Below are 27,328 nucleotides of genomic sequence, written 5' to 3'. Positions count from 1 at the left end.
CATACTGGCCCAGTGATAGAAAAAAAAACAGACTTAATAGATTTTGCTGCAGTCAAAAAAATATTATAGATGGATCGCTTATGACAGCTGATACATGTACAGACTTATCATCTGATCATTCTCCACTAATATAGTTATACAAACATCCCATGATATTTGAGCCTAAAGCTTCTCTAACGTCACATAAAACTAAGTGGTTGAAGTATAGAAGATATATCAACAGCCACATCAATATTTATTGCAAAATAAATACAGGAAGACATATTGATGAAAATATAAGAGAATTTAATGATGTAATAACTAATGCAGCTGTATTAGCAACACCAAAAAGAAACAATCTTTTTAGAAAGATCGGCAATAATGAAATAGAGAAACTTGTAAATAAGAGAAGGCGAACTAGACGTGAATGGCAGTTAAATCGCCCCCTTCAACTGTGTCCAATTTCTAGCAAGCAAAGCTTCCTTTGGAAAGCCCAAAATCTTTCAAGCCACCAGTAGATTCCAATATTCCTCTAAGACAGTTGAATGGCAATTGGGCACGTAGTGATGAGAATAGGGCAAATGGCTTCGCAAATCACTTAAAAAAGATATTTCAACCCAATTGCCCAAAAAACAACTTTAAGTTGCTAACCTTGCCCGCTACCGCCAACGAGTCGCTTGTGTCTATTAGGAATTCTACTTCTGAAGTTACTTGAATCTTAAAAGAGCTAAATCCGAAAAAGGAATCAGGACTCCATAATATTAGTCCAAAAATGATAATTGATAATATAAAAATGCGTGGAAAAAGTCGCAGTTCATAATTATAGATAAGCCTGGAAAAGACTTAACACAGCCGTCTTCCGATATATTAATAAGTTTCTTACCTTGTATTTCTAAAATATTTGAAAAATTTGTACTATCAAAGAAGACTCCTTTCCTCCATGAAAATAATGTAATACCATTTCGGTTTTCGTGCTAAACAAGGCACTATAGAGCAAGAAAATAGAAATACCAATGAAATCAGGATAGCATTCGAGCACAGAGTGTACTGTTCAGCTATTTTGCTAGATGTAGCTCAAGCGTTCGATAAGGTCTGGCATGAAGGCCTAGAAATCAAAAACGTTTTACCTTACGCATAAAACTCTGGAGCGATATTCAAGAAACAGGAAATTTAGAGTTAAAGTAGAAGACTTCATATCAGAAGAACGAGTTATAAGGGCTGGCGGACATCAGGCTAGCGTACAAGGCTCAACTCTGAACATACTATATACAGGAGATATTCCAACAGCTATTAACGTATTGACATCCACTTTCGCGTATGACACAGCTCTAGTAAGCCGACCAAATGCTCCATCAGAGCATCAAGTGTATTATAGCAGCTTAACTTTTGTCGAAGAATGGCTTGCCAACTGGCGTATAAATATTAGTGAGAAAAAATTCAAACATGTTACATTCTCGCTTAGACCAGAAACGTGTCGCACAGTTAACATAAACAATGCCCTAGTACTACAAGCAAATGAAGTAACTTATCTTGGGATTAACCTGGATCAAAGGCTGGCGTGGCGAAAACATATAGCAAGTAAAATAACTTGCATGAAATTAAGAGCATCAAATTTTGATTGGCTTTTAAACGAAAATTCTATACTTAGCCTAGACAATAAAGTCTGACCTGTGCAACCAACATTAATATATTACAAAGTTTAAAATTTGAAATGTTTAGAACAATCAGGGGTGCACCATTGAAAATGCGTAATAAAAACATTTATAAAGAACGTAATACCTATGGTAAAGAAAGAGATAACCAATAAGATAAAGGAATTCGTGGTTGAAAATCGACGATTAACACCGGACATCTTACTGGCTGCTTTCCGATTACTAGGATGTCATGAAACGTATTATTACTCTTTTATCTTATTGAATATTATTTAAGTGTTATAAGTCGTTTGTATAAACCTATTCGTAACAAGTAAGGAAGGGCTAAGTTCGGCTGCCACCGAACATTTTATACTTTTGCGACTTGCAAGAATTAAAGCCAGGGAAATACCTTAAGACGTAAAACGTCAACCAGAGGATCGGAATCTAAGAAGTTTTATATATACATACATATACTCTATATAACTCATACACTGTCCGATAAATTCGGCATAAAATTTCTTAGGAAAACGAAAATCATTACATGTAGTATATGGGAGTTGAGTTAGTATCGACCAGATTTTATTAATAAATTATTATCATTAAAGTACCTCACATACAATCACCAATTTTATAGAGCAAGGCCAGCTGGATGTTCGATCCTGGTAATGGTTATATGGGGTCAAGGTCAAGTTTTCGCTCAAATTTATCCATTTTTGCCACAAAGATACACTGCTACCATGGCTGATATATCCTGCATAAAGTCACCTCTAAGTTCGAAAATCTGTATACCAGGTATATGGGGGCTCGGGGAAGTATTGGCCCGATTTGACCAATTTTTGACATACAAACATGCCATTGTAAGAGAAGAATTATCCCTTAATTTCAATTACATATCTCACACATTGACCGATATTTTCGATCAAAAGTCCACCATAAAAACTGGGGTCGGATATTCGGTACCTAGGGTCTTGAACAGTTTTAGTTGGATTTGGACAATTTTTGGTCAAAAAGTGTCCTACTTTAAAGGAAATATTATTGCAGAATTTTATTCCGTTATATTAATAACTTCCTAAATTGTGTACTGGAAAGTGAAAGAAACAAATGGAATTTTAAAGAGTGTTATATGAGAAGTAGGCGTGGTTGTAGTCCGATTTTGCTTATTTTCATACTGTAACATAGTAATGTTAGAAAAATGATAAGTAGTAAATTTTGTCGAAATTGGTTTGCTCAGGTCCCGAAAAGTGGGATTTCACCAAAAAGTGGGTGGTGCCATGCCCATTGTCCAATTTTCACACCAGCTCTCAAAAAGGATCCTCATACCATCTCAGAGATAAAATTTAATGTTTTTGGCGTAATTAGTTGTGGATTTATTGCACTTTTAATAGTTTTGAACAGTACCGTTTTATGGGAAGTGAGCGGTGTCATCTTCCGATTTGATTCATTTTTACACTGTCGGTAGGATAAAATTTGGTTGTTGCACCCACCCCATTTCGGAAAATGACTTTAACAACTGTTTCGGGGTTTGAAAAAAAATGTTGGCACAAGTATATTGGACCGAGGGGGACGACATAGTTTTTGAAGAATAAATTAAAAATTTTTAAATTATGACTTTAGTCTTACTATTTTCTGTTCGTAGGCTTCCGCACTATTGTATTCATGTACCAGCACCACAACAAACGTATGTTTTGTCACTGCTGCAAATTAATCAAAATCAATTAAAAAAAGAAAAATTAAGCAGGAAAATGAAACAAAGTTAATTGCAAAGCAAAGAATCGGTCATAAAAAAGGACCAAGTAATATAAAAGATTGATTTCATGAAAAGAGCAACAAAAAATTCACTGTTTTTTGTTTTTTAAATTTTTTCGTTTATTTTAATGTTTTTCGTTTTTTTTTTCAAAGTTTTTTGGCAGAAGAGCTATTATAGTGCAGAACTCCATATGCTTTGGAACAAAATTTGAAAATAAGGTTGACACATGGTATGTTCCACAAACCGTATGAAATCGATGTGATGTCGTTTTTAAAAGCCGATTGATTTCAACTTTATTGTTCTCAAATCGAATGAAATTATTTATTTCGAAATGGTCTTCCCTTAAGCCTTCCACCACATAAAGACTCAATAAAACAAGATGGGCTTGACTATGGTGGCATAAAGCCAGAGGACCATTTTCGGTGAGAGGCCCCACCTTTTGCCAATAGCTTCCACACAGCAGTATAGGGCAATATATGCCTTTTTTGTTTTCTCCTCGATGTTCGGCTTCAATGAAATGAAACAATTTCTTTTTTATTTGGGTTTATGGCGAGTCCACTTCCGACCGCCCATTTTGTTACAACGTTGAGATATCTCTGCGTCAACTCATACACGGTGCTAAGGAACTTTCCTTTGGCGATAAGTGCTACATCGTCTGCATAGGCAATCACCCGACATCGGCGATTCTCTAGTTTTTTGAGCAGGTCGTTAACGACTAGGATCCATAGAAGAGGAGAGAGAGCCCCACCCTGTGAAGTTCCCTTAGTTACATTTCGCCACGCGCGAGTTATGTCAACTTCCCATTCCCATGAGTCGTTCAACTCGCTTCCAATAAATTGGGGCAAATGACAAACAAACTATTTCAGTTGTTTACACAACGAAACTACAGACCGATCAAAATCATTGATTTTCAAATTTACAAACTCAATTGTTTGCTTGCACAGCAACTTTGTACAATAACTAAATTCATTTTGCTTTTTATACAACAACCAAAATTCATTGATCACTGCAATAGTAATTCCATACTTTAATTTTTGTTTATTTTAATAATTTTGTGCAACGATCGATTTCGTTGACTTAATCGATTTTACAAACATATGTATGAGTTCAACTAACGTTGAGTCCACAGTCGCAAATTTAAGAACTATATAAATACGAGTATAAGATTTTTTCAAAGAAAGCTTGTTAGTTCTTAAGCTGCAACCGAACTGTAAGTTACACAATAAATAAAGTTTAAAAATTAAGAAGACTAAAATTACGTCGGTACACTAAATATTAATTTAAAAATATATATATAAATTAAGAAGTGATCCAAGTGAAAAAAAGAGCCATGGCGACTGAATCCAACCAACCCATTCATTTTACAGGTTTAGAACTAATAAAAGAAGCAGCGATTCTTCTTTGAGAGGTATGTAAAAAATAAAATCCAAGGACCCGCCCTTCATACAATAAGGACACTAGGACAAGAATCCACTTGGACAGACATTAAAGAAGAGCTAATCCTGTGGAGGATGGAGTCATGTGTAGAAGTTCACGCAAGTGAGGAAAGTTCTCTGATTGCCATTCACTTGGGAGTGGCCAGAAACGATTCTTTTACATATGACTCAAGCAGCTCACGACTTCCGGTCTTTGACCAAGTATCCTCTGGGTAGCCTAAGAACATCCGTTTGAAGGCGAGCTAAAGTGAGAAGGCGAAATATTCCCTACTTAGGGTTGTGCGCTGGGTTTGGGACCCGCCACGTAAAAAAGACCCCCAATGAAAAAGCATAAACAGCCTCGGATGAGAGGCTGCTGTTGACTCGGCTATAGTCGCGTAAGCGACGTCTACGCCAGTAAAGAAGAAGAAGAATCTTGCACCACCAAGCAGTAAAGTTGAAAAATTATAATTTAAGCAATTATTTTTATAATCTCAGAAATATTCTAGACAAATCAAACACTAAATACACAAAAGATAATAATAATAATTCAGAATTTAAACCTTCAATAAATGAGTCACTAACTTTAAAAAGATTTTTAAACGGCATTGAGCTAAATCAAGGAAGTATTATCCATAGTAGAAATATATCGTGTCTTAAAAGCACGTATTATTTATTAGAAGAAACAGGCATGGTAAAAAGATACGACAGTAGGCCGAATATACAGATCAGGTTTACACCAAACAATAGACAACAGTCACAATACTTACCACAACATAGAGTTTCCAAAAATAATAACTTACAAACATTTACGGTTAACAACAACCATAACTTGGGACAGTTACGTCAAAGTAATAATATACGTAGTCTAAATAATAACTCAGAGTCATTTCGTCAACAATTTCCAAATTCGCAATGATCTAGGCAAAGCCAAAATAATAAAATAACACAAATGCAAGTGGACCACATTGAAACTAATGATAGTGAAGAGGTAAATTTTCAATATCAGGCCAAGAATATAGTTTACCGATAATCACAATAACAATAAATAACACAAGAATTAGATGCTTACTTGACACGAGATCTACCACTTCTTTACTCAATAAAAATCTTTTACCACAATATCAACGCAAACGACTTATACAACCATTAACTTTTAACACTATTAACGGAATTTTTAGTATCAATGAGGAAATCATAACTCCCCTGCCGATCGAATTTAATGGCAAAAATTTTATATGTTGGAAGTTGATTACTTTTAGGAATAAAAAGTTTGATGCTATAATAGGTCAAAATATTTGAAAGCCACTCTCAGCAATTATTAATCTAAATGAAGAGTACGTCGAAATAAATAATATTAAAACTAAATTCGTTGAATGTTGTCCATTTCAATATAACGAAATACAAACGTTCAATATTTCACCACCCAATGAAGAAGTGTTAGAAAAATTAACGATTAAAATATGAATACAGAGGAAAAATCCTTGTTGGAAAAACTGATAAACCAAAAATCAGATTTATTCTTTGAAGAAGGACATTCGCTAACCTATACTCATGAAATACAACATGAGATAGTAACCACAATAGACGACCAATATATTCTAAAATATATAGATATCCTCAAATCCACGAAGAGGAAATTAAGGAGCGAATGAGAGATATGCTGAGCTAGGGTATCATCTCCCTACAATTCTCCTTTATGAGTTGTTCCGAAAAAACTGGACAATTCAGAAAAGAAAAAATGGAGGAATGTAATTGATTACAGAGCCCTAAATGAAATAAGTGTCAGTGACAAAATCCCAATACCAAACATAGAAAATATGTTGGAAAAATTGGGCCGTGCACAATACTTTACAACAATTGATCTTGCAAAGCGTTTTCACCAAATTCTCATTAAAGAAGAGGACAGAAAAAACAGCTTTTTCCACACCCCTAGGACACTAGGCACAGAGGCTCATGAATTCTGAATAAAAGGTGTGTTGTTTATTTAGACGACATCCTTTTATTTAGTAGCACAATACAAGAACACGAACAAAATATCCAGAAAATTTTCAATGCGCTACGAAACCATAATTTAAAAATTCATATCGACAAATTTAATTTCTTTGCTAAATCCAAATTTGCAGTAATCCAAAATATAAAGTTACCCGAAACCTCTAAACAAATTAACTCCTTTTTTGGTGCCACCGGATACTACAGAAAATTTATAAAAGACTATGCGAAAATTGCACATGGAATGACAAAGTATTTTAAAAAGGATATTAAGTTAAGAAAAAATTACCCACAATATATAGATGCTTTCTAAAGTAAAAACGACTTCTAATTGACACACCAATTCTTCGTTACCCCGATTTTAAATTGAATTGTGTACAGATGCAAGTGAAGTTGCAATTGGCGCAATTTTAACGCAAGATGCTATGCTGGTAGACCATACGTATATAGCAGAAATTTTGACCTCATGACTGACCATCAAGCCACTTAAATGGTTGCAAACAAAATACAAAGGGACAGATATAAACCCCAGGTTGAAACGCTGGTTGCTTAAACTAGGTGAATATGATATTAACATTGGCTATATTAAAGGAAAAGAAAATAAGTTAGCTGATTTTCTTAGTCGATTAAACGCCGATACAGGAGAAATTTTAACAATAGAATCCCAACATTCAGTAATCAATGGCACAAGAGAAAATGAAGTAGACAATATGAGTACATGTGCAACTATATGTAAATTCTCAACAAGAAGAAACTAATGACCTTTTTTTTATATTATACACATTTGTCAACCGTTTTAAAACACAAATTTTCTTAACGGAAAGTAAAATCAGAGAAATCAAAATAATTGGAAATAAATGAAAAATATATATGTATACGCTTAGACGACATAAAAAAGTGATTTATGAGCGATATTTTATTTATTAAAACGGGAAAAGTAGGCATATACTCAGGTATCTCGGATAGCGATTATAATATTGTTCATTTAAAACTAATAGAAATATTCAATAATACCATAACATTTTGCAGATGCACATACTATATCATGCGAAGGACATGAGAAATGAAGAAGAAACATTTATGTAGATACATTAAAAAATATCACAAAGAAAAAACAGGGCATGGCGGGATCAATGAAAATTATCAAGGACTAACAAATTTAATCTATATATATAAAAATGAAATGGTGTATAGTTGTAACGCTAAAACTCGAAAACGGCTGAACCAAATGAAATACTTCTTTTGGGGGATTTGTTTGTTATTACCACGCGCAGGTCATGTCTTAAAATCAGAATAAAATATTAAGGGGGCGTGGCACCTCCCATACAAATTGAATTTTCCAAGTCGAATATCTTCAAAAGTGTTTAAGGTACGAACATGAAAATTGGTACAGAGCTACAAGATAACAACACCGCTCTCACCTATAAAACCGGGGGCTATCGAATAAGGGGGCGTGGTACCTCCCATACAAACTAAATTTTTTTAAGCAGAATATCTGTGAAGGGAAGAAGGGTTCAAGGTAGGGACCTGAAAATTGGTATAGACCTATATGGTATCAAAAGCCTTCTTACACATAAAAGAAGGGATAATCGGAAAAGGGGGCGTGGCACCTCCCATACAAACTGAACTTTTCAAGGTGAATATCTTCAAAAGTGTTTAAGGTAGGAACATGAAAATTGGTATAGAGCTATTGGAAACAACACCATTCTCACCCATAAAACTTGGCGTTATCGAAAAAGGGGACGTGGTACCTCCCTTACAATCTTTAATTATTTTGGTTGTTAATCCACCATATATTTATCTCATTTTCCACCTAGCACGACATTTTAGTTGTTCTTGCTGCAGCGGTTATATGGTAATTTTGGTTGTGTTACGTGCTATTTTTGGTTTATGGAAATGGCAGTTTTATGAAACAAACACAAATTAAATTAAACGTCAATTTTGCTTTGCAATCGAACACGCAAAATTTAGAGGGCAATAAAAATGCGCCTTGCTTTACTGATATATTGATATATTTTGTTTTAAAAAGTGAGTTATTTAGTGAAAGTGATTTAGCGTGTTGGCGAATACCGATTTATGTACGTTGGAATATATCATTCAATTGATCTGCTTCCTTAGTTTAATTCATTCATTTTTGGAGTTTTCAAAGGTAAGTTATTGGTCCGTAAAACCTTATATGAACTTTATGCAAATGAATGATCATTTCCAATTAGATATTTGTTACGATGTCAAGAATCAGTACGTATGTATGGTAACACTTCTCGGAGTTCCCAGGCCGCAAGGAGAACACGAAATAGCAGAGCACGTCAAAGGGAAAGTGTTATTGAGAGGGTATCACCACGAAATAGACTGCTGGAGAGTAGCACGCACGTTAGAAGATGTCAACCAAACATACAATTAGCACGAACGATTGAGAAGAAGGGAAGTTCACAATCAGCAACAACGATCGAGAAGAAAGGAAGTTCGTGCTCGCCAAAGTGATGAAGTAAGATCACAACATGCGATTATTCGACGACAACAGCGGCAACATCTTTCTTTTGTGAACTTTGAACGGGCAGGTTTTCGATATGATCCAAACATTTAATATAGCGCATCTGTTCAAATCGGTCAGATGTCAGTAGTTCGTCAATATTGCAATGCAGTCAAATTTAAAAATGAACCGTTGCCAGAATTGCTTCCACCACCACAGCCATTGTTCCAGCTGCTTTATGGTGAATCTCCTCACTCGAGCCATTTCTTAAAGCACACTAAAATATACAACGATTGTTTTTAAATGACGTCGTTTGGCGGTGAAATTGTAAATGAACAAAACTACAATCCAACGTTTAAGGTATTTTTGCCAAACAATATTCGACAGAAACTACAGAGCTTTCCTCCAATTATACACGTTCATGGGCAAATGTTTCATCTCGCTGGATCGCTGTTGCCGCATCCAGATCAAGAACACAAATATCTCCAAATTTACTTTCTGGGAGATTCACATGATGAAGTAAATCGACGTTGTGCTATCTTCAATACAACGAAAAGAGAAATAATCGAACAATTGCACCAAATGTTAAACGAACACAATGGCCTCATTAAACTGCTTACGATTTCGTTGGAACGTATGCCAACAGATGATCATAGTATAATCATACAAGCGGACAAAAGACCAACAGGGTCACATGAAAGACAATATAATGCACCTACAGTTAGCGAAATATCAATTGTTGTTGCTGGAGAAAATTTGCAGTCGCGTGATATTGTTATCAAACGAAGTGTTCAAAATTGAACATGTTCGTTGCTGCCAGACAAGGACAACAATATTATACTTAAATTTTTATATATTTCAATGTTAAATAAGATAAGAAATAATCTAGCTATTGTAATCATACAGTCCACTAGTAATAGATATCTATGTTTAAATATGTTGAACATACATACACATATACATAAAATAAACACATAAAAATGTATGCATTGATATGCAGCATACAAACATATTTGAGGCACGCATGCATTAATATGTGACACGCATGCACTCAAGAAATATCTAATAAACATACATATTTACTTAGGTTTGGGCAATTGATTAGAAATGCACATGTGCACTTGAAAACAACCCAAACCAAGCAATATAAATTATACTTCTATGACAGCACACACACACACACATGTATTGTATTGTATAGTTAAAAACAACCCCAAGTGGTGTGCTGTAAATATATTTATATTTAATTAGATAAGTTAGAATTTTAAAATAGTATATAAGGTTTCCAAATTTATAAATAAAACTAGAATGAAATATTCTCAGCTCGACTAAAGACGTTTTTTAATTCCCCCCACCAGTGGTAAGGATTACTAAAATCTTTGTTGAGTTTAAGTTTGATCTTACAAATCAAACAGTTTGATATATAATTTCAAACACGAAGAAATCAAAACGCACTAAAACGGATAAGTGAGACACATCAGCCTTACGGCGTAATTCAATATTCGCTCATGTTCTGCCGCAGAGAAGACGGATATCAGATGATATAAGATGATAAATCCGGTGAATGGTTAGTAAAAAAAATTTTTGTTTGCTACTTCATATAGGTAATTTAAGCTTTTAGGTGTCGAGACAAATAAAAAAGTCAGTTCAATGAAGTTTTACGCATATCGAATGATAATTCGCCAAAACTATAACAACCATTTACTGAGATATGGACGGTTATTTCAACAGTATGCAGTTGACATGTATGTTAAAGTTGAGACAGAACGACTTAATTACATGCAATACAATCAGTCGAAGTTGCGATCTGAAGAGTATATTCACTTAAGAGATGCAATGAATGGTGATGCGGATATTACAGATATTGGTCGACTCTATATTTTGCCATCGACATACATTGACAGTCCTAGACACATGCATGAGTACTCCCAGGATGCGATGACTTACGTGCGCAATTATGGACGGCCGGATTTGTTTGTTACATTAACTTGCAATCCAAAATGTGACTTTAACACTTTGAGCCCCGCGTGCCCCACTGGTGGACATTTATATTTTGACGAGTTGGGGTAATGTGACCACCCGTGGGCATTGGTGAATTTTCATTATGGGACATCGTGACCCCCGGTGGTCACAAAAAAAAAACAGGAAAAACACAGCAAAAATGCATTTGGTTTATTAAAAATAAATATCACAAAGTCACCTCAATCGCAAAAAATCAATAAAACTAAGTAAACAAATTTTGGTTCCAGCTTGTCAACTAAAGCACAACCGGGCCACCGGTGCAGAAAAAAATGACCACGGGTGGGCACACGGGGCTCAAAGTGTTAAGCAGGATATATCAGCTAATATTTTATTATCTTAATGAAATTGAGAGAATGTGTTTTAATCATAACAGGGTATATTTTTGCCAAAAATGGATAAAATTGAGCGAAAACTTGACCTAGTCTTTGACTGTCTTTGCTCTATATTATTGGTGATTATATGTGAGGTACATTAATGATAATAATTAATGAATAAAATCTGGTCGATACTAATATATATAAAGACCTTCATTTTCCTAAGAAATTTTATGACGAATTTATCGGACAGTGTATGACTTATATAGAGTATATGTATATTTAAAACTTCTTTGATTTCGATCCTTTGGTTGACGTTTTACGTCTAAAGGTATTTCCCTGCCTCTAATTCTTGGAAGTTGCAAGAGTATAAAATGTTCGGAGGCACCGGAACTTAGCCCTTCATCTTCAGGTACCTCAGTTTCAACACTCCTGTTTAAAAATTATTTCCATAATCTTGTGTCTTGAAGCGTAAACGTATGCATGTACAAAGGAAAAAAACCACAAGTTAAAAGTATTTCTTTTATACTTTAGCAACATATAGGAGGATGGAGTCATGTGTAGAAGTTCACGCAAGTGAGGAAAGTTCTCTGATCGCCATTCACTTGGGAGTGGCCAGAAGCGATTCTTTTACATATGACTCAAGCAGCTCACGACTTCCGGTCTTTGACCAAGTATCCTCTGGGTAGCCTAAGAACATCCGTTTGAAGGCGAGCTAAAGTGAGAAGGCGAAATATCCCCTACTTAGGGTTGTGCGCTGGGTTTGGGACCCGCCACGTAAAAAAACACCCCCAACGAAAAAGCATAAACAGCCTCGGATGAGAGACCCCCTTTTGTTGACGACCATGGCAAACGAAATAAGGAAATTGAGGGCATGCACCTGGAATGTCCGGTCCCTTAATTGGAAAGGTGCCGCTGCCCAGCTGGTTGATATCCTTGTGAAAATAAAGGCTGACATCACCGCCGTCCAGGAAATGCGATGGACGGGACAAGGACAGAGACGAGTAGGTCCTTGTGACATTTACTTCAGTGGCCATATAAAGGAGCGCAAGTTTGCTGTTGGATTCGTTGTGGGAGAGAGACTCCGTCGCCGAGTATTATCATTCACTCCAGAGAATGAACGTCTAGCCACAATCCGCAACAAAGCGAGGTTCTTCAACATATCGCTGATTTGCGCCCACGCCCTGACGGAAGAGAAGGACGATGTGGCCAAAGATGACCTTTATGAGTGCGTGGAGCGCACTTATGAGAGATGCCCCCGCCACGATGTCAAAATCCTGCTTGGCGACTTCAACGCCAGGGTGGGCAAAGAAGGTATCTTTGGCACTACGGTCGGTAAATTCAGCCTCCACGAGGAAACATCCCCAAATGGGTTGAGGCTGATCGACTTCGCCGGCGCCCGAAATATGGTTATCTGTAGTACTAGATTCCAGCATAAGAAGATCCATCAAGCTACCTGAGTGTCTCCGGATCGAAAAACCACCAACCAGATCGATCATGTTGTGATAGACGGAAGACACGTCTCCAGTGTTTTAGATGTGCGTGCGCTCCGAGGTCCTAACATCGACTCGGACCACTATATTGTTGCAGCCAAAATTCGCACTCGCATCTTTGCAGCAAAAAACGCACGCCAACAAACACAAGGAAGGTTCGACGTCGAGAAGCTGCAATCACAACAGACAGCCGAACGATTTTCTACTCGGCTTGCACTCCTGCTCTCTGAGAGCACTCGTCAACAACTCGGTATAAGGGAACTGTGGGACGGCATTTCAAACTCCTTACGTACAGCTGCAACCGAAACCATTGGTTTTCGGAAAGTGCAAAAGAACAGCTGGTACGACGAGGAGTGCCGTGTCGCAGCGGAGAGAAAACAGGCTGCCTACCTCGCAACGTTACGATCGACCACAACTCGTGCGGGATGGGACAGATACCGAGAGTTGAAGAGGGAAGCGAGACGTATTTGTAGACAGAAAAAGAAAGAGGCCGAAATGCGTGAGTATGAACAGCTCGATAAGCTGGCCGACAGGGGTAATGCTCGAAAATTCTACGAAAAGATGCGGCGACTTACAGAAGGTTTCAAGACCGAAGCATACTCTTGTTCCTAAGCAGCAACCGAACTGTAAGTTACAGAATAAATAAAAATTTTCAAATTTAATCTTTTAGTCACACAGACGACTAAGAATGAGAAGCTTGAGGTCCGATTCAACCCCAAGACCGTCAAATGCAGTAACAACTGCCTCCGGCAGGACATTGTTGAAAGCTCTTTCGATATCAAGGAACGTCCCAATTATAATAGTAGTATGCAGGGCAGTATGCACTGACTTGCCTTTACGATAAGCATGTTGTGCTCCTGACAGATAGTCGCTCGGAATACGCCTCCTTACATATCAGTCCATCAGTCTCTCCAGAGTCTTAAGCAAGAAGGAGGAGAGGATGTAAGGCCTGAAATCCTTGGCCGTAACGTGGCCAGCCTTCGGGATGAACGTAACTCTGACTCGTCCCCAGGCCCCCGGGATGTAACCTAATCTAATGCAGTTCACATAGATAGGTGCCAACCAGCTGCATGACACCTTACCAGCCTGCTGCAGCGGCGCTGGTATGATGTCGTCTGGTCCCGACAACTTGAACGGTTTAAACGAATTAATCGTCCATGCCAAGTGTCGGTCATCCAGAAGGCCGACAAAGGCCGCACAGTTGTCATGCACCACTCCGAGAGATACACATGGGACGCGTTGATTGGGAAATGAGGGTCAAGGAGCATCTATAGTATTTCTTCACTGCTAAGGGCCCACTTCCAATTTGCATCCTTGAGATAACCCAGGGACAATGGGTTTTTTGCGAGAATAGGCCTGTATCTAGAGGACTCGTGACAGCCCCTCACTTTTTCACAGAAACTCTTGCACGATATCGTGTTAACCTTTATTAGCTCGGAATTGTATATTGAAAATCCTATTTTATACAAAGCCCAGTCGTTAGATAACCCATTTCTGCGGACCCTGTTAAATGAACGTCTACAGGACGCCCTGATATCCGAGAGTTCCATAGTCCACCATAGAGGTTGCCTTTGCCCTTCGGTGTTTTCAGTGGACAGGAACTCTCCAGTGCAGGATTGCACGCCGAGCTGAAGATTTCGACCCACTCCTCCACCGCATCGGTGGTGGCCAACGCTTCCACTCCCGGTGCGGGTGGGAGAGTTTGCCGAAGCCTCCTGCGGTAACCTTCCCAGTCTGTATTCCTACGGTTTCTAAAAGAAACCATCTCCGACTAGACTAAACCCGATACACCTGTGATCAGAAAAGGAGTGATCATCGAGAACCCTTCATTTTGAGGTCAGCCCACCCAAGGTCCTTCTTAGCAGCAAGGGAGGTGGCTCATGTAGAATGTACGCAGAGATAAGCCATAAATCTCCGGTGTTACACTCTAGTTCAGCGGCCATATTGTGACCTACCCGCACCTCCTCCAACAATTGTTCGAGGCTGAAGACAGCGACGCCAATCGACGAACCGCCCCCAAAACTCGCCACGTCCGAGAGATTCGGCTCGTTTTCCATGGTCCTTTGACCAACAACGCAGTCAGTCTTACCCACCGCAGCTGCAGCTTGGGTGCCATTGGCTCTGGCATCCGTTAGGAGTACTTTCAGCACTACCATTTCGAAACCATAGCTGAAAGAAGTGATGGACTCTGAATTTAGCATATCTCTAGCCTTAAAACTCTCCAGTCCTGCGTGGGAAGTATCTGATTCGCAGTGGAAGGTTCGGGCGCCAACCAGATACAGGCTCTAAGGCGAAGAGGAAGATCCGCTTTGTCCACGGCCTCCAGTCTGGCTCCCTTTTAAGCCCCCCCACCTGAGAGACTGCATCCTTATATAAGAGAGCCGATCGTTCGTCAGCACATCTTGCAAGCTTGTGCAGCTCAAAGTGCCAACTTGCACTCACACATTTTGGGGGTGGCCCAGAGTATTCTTTGACCACCTTCAGGAAGACTGACGACATAGCCGCCTCTACTCTCTTCCATTCTTCGCGGGAGATGGCACCGTCTTCCCTACTGCGATCGAGCTCACCAAGTACTACAGCACCAGCGCTTTTAGCGATTTCGCTAAAGGTTGGCGCAATTCCCGTTCGTGGTTTTTTACCAAGGGAGGTTTCTCCCTCATGTGACCTTTGCCGCTTAACCGCTGGTTCGGTCCTGCTCTATCGTCTTCACTCAGCATCTTCTTAGCCCACTCGAGGGTGCTAGTATGTTGCTCAGATACTTGAAAAACATGCTTTCCACTGTACCGTTCCACGATTTTGGCGGTCTGACTTAAGCTTCCTCGTTAAGGCTGCGTTACGGCGGGTTTGCGCTGGCTTCCCCCATTCTAATATCTGATGAGGATACACCTACTGGGGTCTTTGTCTTGTTTCTGCAATTACCCAGCGACGGTTTCGTCGCCACAGGAGCAGCAGCCCCGCCTGGGATAGATCTAGGTGTCGATTTCGTCAACCCTTCACCACCCTTCGTCTTTTCGTCGATGTTCTTGTTTTTGTTTTTTTCGTTGTTGTTATTTGTAGTCTTGTCCCTGCAAAAAGGGTCTCCACTCAGAGCCGCCATCCATCCCCCGGAAAGACAGTCGCCTTTTATGGTCCCAAGGTTATCTCAGTGACGAAGCCAAGCCGAGGGTTGACTTTCGCCCTTGTGAGGCAATAAGTTCAGAGCCGACCAGCGCAAAGGAGGAGTCCTCTCAACTTACACCTACCACGCCAACTTAACGGCGACGGGGGAGGATAACGTACTCTGAGTTGCAACATTAACCCGTCAGCCATTTCTGATGAGTGTCACCTCATCATACTCAGATCAGGATTCTACCAAATTCAAATAAAGAGTTTCTCTTACTCAAAAACCAGTCCAAAGCCAAATGTCGTCCAGGAGTTGGAAGGCCGTGAAAGCTGCAGGCCATTTATCGTTACCCAGGACCAGCTTGGAAGCGACCTTCACTACATCTTATGATTGTGCCCTAGGAGCAGAAAAATTTTGTATAGATATATTGGCAAATTTATAAAGATTTCATAAACAACCAAATTTCAATATTCTAAAGTCACGAATGATCTGATTTGAATTGCTAGAAGTGCCGGCTCCTTGTGATCAAAAGACCACCACTTAGATATACTTATGTCTGGAGTCTGATACAAGTTTTTGAAGCGGGTAATACTGCTTCCAGGTAATTTGCTGGGTGTGAGAAGGTATAGTGATGTGATGTGATTGGAATAACTAGTTTTGCAGTTTCCAGCAACCAGGCACCCAAACCAGTATGATAACGAAGTAACTTTATCCTATTACTAGTGACATCGGACACTCTTCACTACAGCGCACTGTCAGCGAGCTTAACCCTGCTGTTAGGTTAAGGACCATTTGGTCCAATTTTTTTTTTTTTTTTTTTTGTAACATGCAAAACGAGGGAACCCCTCGCCTAGGTTTTATTTTACCAGAGTTGAGTAAATAGTAAAATAATAATATTTAGCAAGTATTGAACCATGGACCAAATGGTCCTCTAACCTAAGATTTGTAAGTTTTTTTAACCTAACAGCAGGGTTAAGGCCAGCAATGCTGCTCTGCTAACTATTGAATACTAGCAGCCCGCCTCGTTTTCACCGGGTATTAAACAATAATTTCAAAAGTTATAATATTGTGCACACTCTCCCACATTAAAAATTAATAAATTGAGTGAAATTGGGACATTAAAGTATATTTTTTTGTCTTGTTATAATTATTATTTTTTTTTAACATTTGTAAAAAGGCCTTTACTATATATTTTACTTTCTCTGCTCCTGAAAAATAATTTATTGAGTTAGAGCTTCCCTGTAAACGATATTTGATGTTAATTTATTTTATGACAGTAATATAAATTGATTTTCTCAGGACCCGCGAATGGCCATGAGTTGGTCAATCCTACTAATTCGAAAGCCTGGCCTTGGGACTTGTTTATAGTTAGAGCGAAAGATGTTTTCATCGGAAATTGAAACCGTTTAAATGGGATTGGCAGATCACTTGGGATCATTGGAATCCATTGTATATGAGCTATTTGACCAGCTTCTGGGCCGGTGATAAGTGATAATTAAATTTTCCTTCATTTCCTTGGAACTCCAATTTTTAAAGCGAATTCATGTGGTGGTAGTCCACAAGGGTTGAATGAATTTAAAAACTTTTGGGGATAATGGACTGCGTCTTCGATGTCTATCGAATACCCAGTTTTGGAAACAGTTTGGAAACTTTTTGAATAATTAGATTGTTTATTTCGTTGATACTGTCATTCTTGGGTGGCACCATTGTCCAGAAAAATTTCTTCACCAAGTTTAAGCAGTTGCTTTGGAAAATCCCCATCAGTAATTCCATAAAGATGAGCTCTCATATTGGTCTGAAATTTATATATGTATTTTCAACCAAAGTCCATAAGGGCGAAAATATTAAGCATGCTTTGGTGATGTCTGGTTGCGTACCTCTGTTAACGACAGGAAGAGTCTGTCGGAAATCTCCAGGAAATAAAAAAAAAATCCCACCCATGAGAGCAGAGGAGTTTCTAAGGTCCTTTAATAGTCTATCCAAGGTTCATGGTGCATTCATCCCACATAATTAATGTGGTCTTGCAATTGTTTACCAAGAGGCTCATTTTTACGGATAGAACATATTGATTGTTGTTCAAGATTTGCGGATAGCGAAAATTTAAAAGTTGAATAAGTAGTTTTTCCATCCCTTAGAAGAGTTGCAGCAATTCCTGACGAAGCCTTACCATTATACTTTCTTAAATTTTTTCGGTCTTTTTCGTTCGTTCGAAATGTTTTTCGATTCGCTTTTTTAGCATAAGTAAACTAAATAATATTATCTAATTATAATTATAGCTTTTAATTTATTACGTTTAATGAATAAAAAACAAATTAGCTTTTCTGTGCTTATACAAAAGCGGCGAATTTTATTGTTTTTAATCTAATATTTCGACTAAACTTCGTGTTTCAATTTAAAAAAGGAAAGAAAACATTTTTTTCAAATATCATGTAAATGAAATTAAACTAAAAAAATATAAAATATCATTTTTTCATCGCATGTCAGTTTCTTACATTGCGAGCTCATTTTGTAAATCTTACTAACTTTCAAATAATTTTGTCTATAGTTGGATGAGTTTTGTTTTTAGTTTTTAATATTTTTGATAAATAACGTGTATTTAATTTACTTCTAAATAAAAAAATTCTATACTGCAAAAAGTACCGCTATAAAGTGTTGTCAAATATGCACAGCACTTGAAAATTTGGAGTGATAAGCTTTGCGTGCAAGAACGGTCAAATTATTTGTAGTTATTATGGTGATTTGTCATTATGTTTGCAGCTCTGTTTTCTGTACGAAATGAAGAAGGTAGTCCAAAATCGCTTAGGTCTTTATCATTTAGTTGCAATATTTTATTTTTATGTATATTAAACCTTCCTTAAATTTGTCTTCACTATATGGTGAAGCGAAATCTTGATTTTGCTGTTGTAGTCTATGTACAATATCTTTACGTAAATCGTCTTTGAAATTTTCTCATAATTTTAATGGTTTCGAAGGTTGACAATATAAAAATATGACGGTAAACAACTCTCTCACTTGTACTGGACACTGTGAAATTAATGCTTCTCTCAGAGTATTATCTATCACGTCAAGCTGTCTGATAGGTCTCTTTGAAAACTCTGTCAACGGTTTTTAAGTAGTCGAATGAGGTTGGACCGTGTACGTGAAGTAAAAATATGCTAAGGTAAAAACACTCTGATTGTGAAGGATGTACAGCGTAGACTGTACTTAAAGCGGAATCTTTTTTCCTGCTGGAGGTCCCAATATATCCTCACCACGCTTTTTTCTTATAAATTTTTTATTAGCTCATTGAGGGACGTGGTGTCTTTGCAAATTTATTTTCATTACAGAGCTCCAAGAAAGCCAGCAAAGTGGTTTTACGTGGGTTTTGGTACAGCTAACTGTTAGATCTATGATCTATATTGAACCTACTCCATCTAATATTTAATGTAGCGTTATGTCTCAAATTTTCTTCATCATGACGACTATAAACTGGATATTCGTCCCCTCCGGTTTACTTATCGTTGACGAAACGTATGGTACTGGCAAATGACAGTGTGGGAAACCTCGTTTCTGCAACTCACACTTCCTATACATATAATATTTCACTTTGGCGAATACTTCGTCTTTCGTGAATAATTTTATGAATTTCTTCATCTTTACATGAAATGATGTTATGACGATTGAAAGGTCGCAGATAATAGTTCCACTTTAATTTCAAGTCACTCGGCGTTATGTATGTGGCGTATATGCGTTGTCCCCCATAATTCCGGACGCATCTTGCGTTTTTTCATGCAGATAACGTGAAGAATTTTTGATTGGTCTATGTTAGCATCTTGATGTAAGGAGCCTCAGAGATGAATGTATTGGTCAGCCCTTAGGCTTTGTTGACTACGAAATATGTAATTCAATCTTTCTGATATCATTTTCGCCATCATATCGACAATATGTACACCAAATAAATCTCTGTAATTATGTAAAGGGTTGAAACAATTAACTCTAGCCATCCACCTAAATGCATAAAATTGAATGCACATCCCTCATTTGTTACTCTACCTTACTGAGGAATGGTCAAATAATAACCGTCTTCTCCCATTACAAACAGTTTGGGATACTGCAGAGGATCATATGGTCGGTGCAACTCAGAAACCTTTTTAAGTTGGCCGTCTCTACTCGTACCACGCACTATATCTCTTGGGCCTTTTTCATCGTCAACCAAGAAAACGGCTACCTCGTTTACAGCTGTAGCATTATATCTACTCAGGTGTGCTATTTGTGGCTTTTATTGTGGTAATTAACTTTAAATTATCTGAAAATTTGCGATCTAAGTTTTGCTTAAAACATCTTTTGTATGCTATTCAGTGTGGTTTATAGTTCGTTTATTAAATAAATTTTTAGCAATAGAGCTATGTTTTACCGTAACGACAGGTGATCTGCATCTGAAATGAAATAAATTTGCAAGAATTGTGGACTTTGACATGATGATGGTAGAAGGCTACCTATTAGATAATACCCACTATTTTAAAAGTAGGCATAAAATTATCTTCCCTTATTTCTTTCGCGTCAAATGACGTTATTTATTTGTACCTAAGTATGATGTTTAAAAGATGTACATAAAGTGTGTGATTATTTGTCAATACATTTTTGATTCGCTATGGCGGCTCCTGCATATTAGGGAGATTGACTTTTTCAGAGGCACAGCACATACCATTCATTTGATAATAAAGGCGTTGGGAACGCTAGTGCGAGCTTGTATATTTGTATTACTTTGCTCTTCAAACCGTTATCCACTCTCTAGCGCGTGCTTGTTAAGTTTTCAACTTTTGTTCAGTAAGCCGCTGCGATCGTTCGATACTCGACTCCCGAGAGAGTTACACATATAATTCCACAAACGTCTATATGTAATGAAACCTCCAACTTAGAAGAGATAATGAAAAAATACTTAAATACTGTGTAAAACATTTATTTATTTGTGAGCTAATTAAAATTGACACTCAAAAGAATTTGGATGCTTTGGCACCCATCAATGGAAACTATTGAAGTTTTCAAACACAAAATTTTCAGGTATAATATCCAAGACTTCAAAGATGGTTAGTGAGTTTGGGTGAAATATATATATATACATATATATTCTATATAAATAAAAATGAATCGCAAAAATGTATGTACGCTCATAACTTTCATACGACTGAACCAAATTTGATAATTCTTTTTTTAAAATGTTCGCTGAGGCTCAGGGATGGTTTATGCGGAGAAAAAAACTCGAATAATTGCCGGAAAACCCCTAAAAACAGCCCTTTTCTTTTTCCCATAGAAACGAATGAATGTTTGTTTATTAGCAACGCTAAGGGAACGACCGAACCAATCTTGATGAAATTTGCAGAGAATGTTCTGCGTGGATTGGGAAAGGTTTAGAAATAAAAAACCTATATGCTTTTCTTGAGGAAAAGTCGGAAAATTGGACAATACCAAAAAGTTAATTTTTTCCATACAATTTTTTTTCAATTTTTTATTGTTTTGTTTTTCAATTATTTGAATCGATTAAATCTGTCGTTTGCTTCAAAAATTTTTGAAAATTATTCAGTGAAAATGTTATGTGTTTTTCACACAAAGTGATCAATTACAGATTGAAATTTGTCACGACGCCATGAAGAGGTCGCGCTAATATCGGTTGGCGTTCTTTTTTGCATCAACATACATTAGAAGCCCAAGGCACATGAAAAGTATTCCCAGGATGCGATGGCATACGTGCGGTATTATGGGTCGCGATCGTCACGATGTCACAGCAAGACTTTTCAACAGCTTCGATGGACATTATCTTGAAGCAACGCATATATGGTGCTGTTAGATGCTAGATGTACTCTGTTGAGTGGCAAAAGAGAGGTTTGCCGCACGCACACATTCTTCTTTGAATGGTGGATGGTGGTTACACCAGATCAAATTGACGAAATCATTTCTGCGGAAATTCTTGATGCAAAGAAAGATCCAGTATTATACGAAGTGATGAAAACCAATAAGGTTCATGAACCTTGCGGACACCACAACCCCACTTCGGTTTGTATGTCTGTCAATAAATGCACGAAACAGTATCCACGTACTTTTCTTTCGGAAACACAAACTAGAAATAATGGATATTCACTCTATCGGCAACGCTCACCATACGACAATGGCAGAACATTTAGCATTCAATTTAGAGGCGTGAGTATCGAAGTTGACAACACATGGATCATACCATATACGCCACTGTTGTCTAATTCACATTCAAAAGTCATGTCAATGTCGTCAGTGATCCGATTGCGGGGACACTCGGAAATACCTTGATATTATACATAGAATGCATTGTTGAAAAAATAATCATTACGCAGAAAGCAAGGCCAAGCAGTAGATGGACATCCAGGTGTGTTATCAACTAATGCATTAGGACGAATTTACACAATCCACCCGAAAAACGACGATTCTTCCTACCTTCGGTTGCTATTGATAAATGTACGCGGTTCGACTTCATTTTAGTCATTGCGTACTGTGAATGATACGGTGCGTGCAACTTTTTGAGAAGCAAGCCAGCAATTACAATTGTGGAAAAATGATAATCACTGGAATGCAAATGCCTTCAAATCCGCGTCTATTATGGGATACGAACAAAAATGGCATTGTCGAAGACATTTTACATCATCTTCGCTAATAATTAGAAAATGGTCAATTCCGGTTGATACTTCCGGTAGTTTGCTATTAATTCCATCTGCCTCTTATCAATTCACGAAAGATGAACTCATGACGAATGTTTATCCGAACATTGGCCAAATTATCGTAACTATAATTCCTTAAGTGCACGCGAAATGTTAGCTGCCAAAAATACCGATGTTGATGACTTAGACTGGAAGATTCAAAGTCAAATTCCGGGAGACTTCCGCTCATATAAATCGATCGATCGTCTTGACAATGAAGACAACGCCGTGAATTATCCAGTGGAATTTCTAAATTCTTTGGAGGGGCTTTTTGTGCTACCGCATTTGCGTCTCAAAGTTGGATCTGTCTGATACAAGGGGCAGAATGCTTGATTCTACGAAATCCTTTGAGTTCTAGCGATTTGCCATTTCAGTTCAAACGTATCCCGTTTCCAGTGAAAATTGCATTTGAGATGACAGTCAACAGGACCTAAAGATAGTCGTATAGTGTGAGGCATAAATTCGGAAATGCTATGTTTTTCACACGGCCGTATCGTGCTCGCGAGTTGGAAAACCATCTTTTCTGTACACCGGAACAGAAACCGAAAAATGTTGTTTATAAAGCTGCGTAACATAGAAAAAAAAAATGAAATGATAAATTTAACTTTCTTTCCATTTCAAACTACATAATTTCACACAGGACAACGGCTGCGGGGTCAGCTAGTATATATATATATATATATATATAATATATATAATTTTTCTATCGAATACATTAAAGGGAAAAACAATTATGTAGCACACTTTTTGAGTATAATTAAAAACTATGAAATTACTTCCCAAATAGGAATTTTAAAAAGGGATGAAGGTAGCAGCATGCCAGTAGAAGCGGAAGCTGTCCACTCAGAAGAAGAATATTCAGGAATTAAAATTATTATAGAAGAATTTTCATCCAATCTTAACGTGAAATTCGTCAAGTGTTCCTATTTAGCAAATGTTGTGGAAAACGAAAAAGAATTAAGAAAACAAATTGCAATATTTCATAAAAATAAAAGGGGTCACTGTAGAATTATAGCCACCTACGAAAAATTAAAGAATAAACTATATAATCCTCACATTAGAGAGCAAATGCATCGGGTATTAAATCATTGCGACATATGTTCAGGCGGCAAATATTATATTATGGAAATCCGATAAAAAACAAATTTATTTATCACGAATAGCAGCGTCATTGTAAGTCAATTGCAATAATTCATATCCATAAAAGGAAAGGCATGCTATAATACCATGACAGTGAATTTAGGGCTCAAAATATTGAAGAATTCCCAAACAGAAAAGGAATACAATACCACATAACTAAACCGAATAGTCACACTGGAATAGTGACGAGGAAAGACTAAATAATACAATCACAGAAAAAAATTCAGCTCTAACTCTAGAGCTTAATTTACCAATTACACAACAAATTTTTAAAGCTATCACGTACTGCAATGATACTTATCACAGCACAATTAAATGCACTCCGATAGAAGCAAAAACTAAAATAATAAATCATGCAATAATATATTATACATATGAAACAATCAAAAATAAATAAAACAAATATGAATGTTGAAGAATATACAGAAACTATACAAGAAGGATTTATAAAACATTATAAAAATGTAAGACATAAAGAGAAACCAAAGTTCAGGAAAACCCCTATAAGGAATCCACACCACGAACGTAAAAGGACCCACCAAATTTGGCAATTAATCATCGAGCATTTAGTATACTAAAATGAATCACTAATTTAAATTTGCAGGTCATAATGTGGATATTATTGTAGGTTCCGGACAATTAGAAGTGTCTTTATTGAAAGTTGAATAGCGTCCTAGTTTCATCAAGTTTTAGTTGCGTGCGTTAAGTATGTAGGGCTTCATTTTAGCATAATTATAATGTTGTTAATATGTCACTTCTACATTCGGTCATTCTGAACTACTGTTCGACCCGAACGATGGGTTCCAAGCCTTCATAAATTGAGCTAACGTTGTCAACAGTGTATCTCCCGTGTAGTAAACGTTGTTGTATTTGATGCGGTCCAAGGAATTTAGCTTTTAGTTTTAAACCCGAACCATATTGAGTCCTCTTAATTGCTACTAGGTCACCTATATTATACGAGGTTTCCTGTCTTCTTTTGGAGTTAAACGTTTTCTTATTCTCCTCTTGTATCTTGGAGATGTTTTCTAAGGCATGTTTTCTAATATGGTTACGTTCAGTTTCTAACTCCTCAACTATCGACCTATCTAATAGTTCTTGTAGCTCTACATCAGCAGCTGTTCGCATGTCTAACCCTGTCAGTATCTTGAATGGTGCGAAGCTCGTGCTTCTTGAAGGTGAATTATTAATTAAGCGTTGAACTCTATCAACGTGTTTATACCAGTTTGTTGGGTTGTTGTTGCACAATTTAGTTAAAAGCGGTAGAATAAGGCGGTGAATACGTTCGACCTGCCCGTTTCCACGAGGAACGCCGGTTGCTATAAGGAGGTGCTGAACTCCTCTATTGCAGTATTTCTCAAAACACTTCGCCGTAAAAGCTGTAATTATCCGACGGGGATTGCCAAAGATAGATGCCTGTTTTTCTAGCCTCTCTACCACGGATGTAGAGTATGTACTTTTAGTTGGGTACAGCCATGCAAATTTGCTAAACGCGTCCACTACAACAAGCAAATGGTTATACTTTTTATGCGTCAACTCCATTGAGCCAACGTGGTCCAAATGATAAGTACCAAGTGGTTTGTCTTCCTTACGTATAGGAGTTAGTAATCCCTCTTTTTTCCCTAATTTTGCCTCTCCTATAATGCATTCAATGCAGTTCTTCACTACATGTGTAATTTTTGATCCAATATTTGGAATATAAAAAGTTTTTTCTATGTAACCTCCAACTCCTTAACTGGATCTTTGTATAGTACCCCACTTTTTAAATAAAAATCCTCATAAGTATCTACTAGTCTACTACTAAATAGCGCTAATTTGAGCTGCTCAAATGCTAGAAGCTGTGCTTCATTGAACTTATATTCGCTGTCTTTCCTTAGTAAGTCGCTTAAAGGCTTTGCGATTACCGAGTATCCTTCGACAAACAAAATAAGACGTTAAGCCTAAAAACCTTTGCAATGATTTCTTATTACGAGGTATTGGATATGAGTTTACAGCCTTTACTTTATCTACTGAGGGTTGTATACCTCCATTCTCAATTATGTAACCTAGGAACTGTATTATTTTCAATAGAAATTGGCACATTTGCCACTTTATCTTTAATCCAAAACTCTCTGCTTTCTTTAAAACAATTTTCACCTTTTCCACCCCGTCATCCTCATCTTGCGCCGGAATGATTATGTCATCCATGTAAACAACGATTATTCCTTCTTGGACCAAATCACGAAAAATCACGAAAAATTGCGGGCGAATTGGAGATTCCAAAAGGTACGAAATTGAACTCAAATTGTCCACTGTGTGTTACGAAAGATGTGTACCGTTTGGAACTAAGTTCCATCGGGACGTGGAAGAAACCATTAGCTAAGTCAAGCGTTGTGAAAATTTTTGACCCTTGAAGTCTTTCTAGCACATCATCAATAAGAGGCATGGGAAAATTGTCCCGAACAATTTTTTCATTTAACTTTCTGAAATCGCAACATAATCGTTTTGTACCATCCTTTTTTGAGACTAGGACTACTGGTGAAGCGTATTCAGAAGTGCTCGGCTGGACTATGCCATCTTTCAGCCAAGTGCTGACTTGGTCATCTATTGCCTTTTGATCAATGTACGAAACTCTGCGCGGAGTTTGATAAATAGGAACGTCGTCAGATACAATAATTTTCATTTGTACCTCCGATTTAGAGTTGGGTTTTGGATCATACTGTTTAACCATGGAATATACAATAGAACGCTTTCTAGCCGACAAATGCGTTAAGTTCAAGGAAGAAACAGTCTCATCGTCATCTAAATCATTTTGTAAACAAAGAGACGTGAACTCCCGTGCAAGAAGATTAACTCTATTACATTCTTCCCTATCATAAGAAACGGATTTCGCGCCATCAATATTGGTAGTAGTTTTTACCCCAAAATCTTTCTGAATTTTCCTAGTAAACTCGGCGGAGCCTTCTTCAAACGCAATATTTGCTACTTTTAGGATATCATTACCGATAACTGCCTCATAATGCTTTTGGTAACATGAAAAGTAACCTCGATTGTGATATTGTTTATTTCTATTTCCTTAGTTATACTGCCTATTGTGTTTAGCTCACTTTCTTTAATACCGAGTAATCTACGTTTGTCGTTGCTTAATTGCGAATACCCCATTTTTTTTAAAAATGTCTTACCTCAGTAAGCTTAAATCGGATCCAGTATCAACCATGGTGTTGACTATAACACTGTCTATCTGGATACGTTTAAAAATCAAACCACTGGTCTGTCTCCAAGGTGAATTAAACATAGCGTTAACTACACTTTTCTCTTTTTTTATTTGCTTGCCTGCACCTA

General features: G+C 37.4%; 1 protein-coding gene across 2 annotated transcripts in view; it reads left to right on the top strand.

Annotated features, from left to right (window-relative positions):
* LOC125780259 (uncharacterized) overlaps positions 1-25,727 on the top strand; it is a 464,637-nt gene extending 438,910 nt beyond the window's left edge. Inside the window, exons 2-3 of one of the 2 annotated variants that reach the window (XM_049462197.1) lie at positions 10,325-10,804; positions 10,859-25,727. The gene's annotated coding sequence lies outside the window, so the exon portion shown is untranslated. Of the gene's footprint in view, positions 1-10,324 lie in introns of both variants that reach the window. The other variant, XM_049462195.1, reaches the window with a different exon arrangement.
* The last annotated feature ends 1,601 nt before the right edge of the window (positions 25,728-27,328 follow it).

The sequence above is a fragment of the Bactrocera dorsalis genome, chromosome 1 (genome assembly GCF_023373825.1).
Source record: "Bactrocera dorsalis isolate Fly_Bdor chromosome 1, ASM2337382v1, whole genome shotgun sequence".
NCBI lineage: Eukaryota > Metazoa > Arthropoda > Insecta > Diptera > Tephritidae > Bactrocera > Bactrocera dorsalis.
Note: the sequence above shows the minus strand (reverse complement) of the source record. Positions and strands in the feature narration are given on the sequence as shown.